The 1,793-nt window shown below is 43.0% G+C and overlaps 1 pseudogene; it reads left to right on the top strand.

The window, feature by feature from the left end:
• The first annotated feature begins 311 nt into the window (after window positions 1-311).
• On the top strand, window positions 312-1,476 carry LOC117096956 (annotated as a pseudogene).
• The last annotated feature ends 317 nt before the right edge of the window (window positions 1,477-1,793 follow it).

The following is a 1,793-nucleotide window of genomic DNA, read 5'->3' as shown; positions in this document are numbered from 1 at the left end:
AGGAGTCTTGTTCCCTTCATGGTTGTTAGCCAGAAGCCTCTCAGCTCCTTAAGGCCACCTGCATTCCTTATCACATTGTCCCCTCCATCTTCAAACAGCAAGGACATGTTGAATCCTTCTCATGCTTTGAATCTCTCTGAATTATCCTGTCATATCTCTTCTTCTTCCACCCTGAATAAATTCTCTGCTTTTGAGAACTCACGTGAGGGAGCTTTCCAAAACACTTGGCGAGAGATGGAGGAGTGGTAGCTGCTCAAACTCCTTCTTGCTCCACACACCAGCCTTAGCCCACTTGCCAGCTTTAGAAAGTGATGAAAGAAACCACTTACTGTAATGGTTTGGAGATGAGACCCAATGCCATTCAGGAAGAGTTAAGAGAGTCTTACAGGAAACCGGTCTTGAATTACTACACTGGTGAGAATTCAAATAACGAACAGAAGTGTAAACAGATGTCTTAAGCTTATGAAGTACTCTCTGAAGCAAGGAAAATTGAATTATTTGAGAAAAGAGGAGAATGGGCAATTAAAAAGGGTGAGTGGCAGTATTGGCTCCCTCACGGACATAGTTGATATGTTATTTGAAGGAAGAGGAAGGATGCAGAGAGAAAAAGAGGTAAAAATATTGTGCATCAGCTCTCAGTAACCACAGAAGATGTATTTAATGGTGCAACAAGAAAACTAGCTCCATAAAATAATGTGATTTGTGACAAGTGTGTAGGCCAAGGTGGTAAGAAAGGAGCAGTAGAGTGCTGTCCCAATCACTGAAGTACTAGAATGCAAATAAGAATCATCAGATAGGACCTAGAATGGCTTAAGAATCTCAGTCTGTGTGCATGGAGTGCCAGAGCCATGGGGAGCAGAACAGTCCTAATGACAGATGTAAAAGCTGCAATGGAAGGAAGATAGTTTGAGAGAAGAAGAGCTTATAAGTTCACGACAAAGGCATGAAAGACGACTAGTAGATATCTTTCATGGTGAAGGAGATCAGGAGCCAGGAGATATTATCATTGTTTTAGATCAGAAGGACCATACTTCCTTATTCTACCAGAAGACCTTTTCATGTGTATGGACATAAAACTGGTTGAAGCACTGCATGGCTTCCAAAAGCCAATACCCACCCTTGACAACCAAATCCCAGTCAACACCTCTCATCCCCCAACTCAGATTGTCAAGCGTAGAGATACTAAGTGTGTGCTAAATGAAGGCATGACAGTTTATTGTAGATTCTATGAAAAGGATCACCTAATCATCAAATTTAAGGTCTACTTTCCTGAGAATGCCGTTCTGTCTCCTGATAAACTCTTTTGCAATAATAACTCCTGCCTGAGAGGTAGTAAGTAAAAGAGGCTGATGAAATGGATCAAGTACATCTGGTGGACATTGACCAGTATCAGCAAGGATGGGCCATTGCAATGGAGAAATTTATGAGGATGATGAACATCATGCCAGAAGTGGTGTTCAGTGTCAAACCTCTTAATGGTGCCAGTGAATAACACTCACTGCTGGTATTACATATGCAGCAGTGAATAAGTGAAGGACTATAACCAAATATGCTCACTTCTTGATATTTTTTTTTTTTTTTTTTTTTTTTTAGGCGGAGTCTCGCTCTGTCGCCCGGACTGGAGTGCAGTGGCCGGATCTCAGCTCACTGCAAGCTCCGCCTCCCGGGTTTACGCCATTCTCCTGCCTCAGCCTCCCGAGTAGCTGGGACTACAGACGCCCGCCACCTCGCCCGGCTAGTTTTTGTATTTTTTAGTAGAGACGGGGTTTCACTGTGTTAGCCAGGATGGTCTC

The sequence above is a fragment of the Trachypithecus francoisi genome, unplaced genomic scaffold, assembly GCF_009764315.1.
Source record: "Trachypithecus francoisi isolate TF-2019V2 unplaced genomic scaffold, Tfra_2.0 Lachesis_group15, whole genome shotgun sequence".
NCBI classification, from domain to species: Eukaryota; Metazoa; Chordata; class Mammalia; order Primates; family Cercopithecidae; genus Trachypithecus; species Trachypithecus francoisi.
This window is presented reverse-complemented; position numbering and strand designations above follow the sequence as displayed.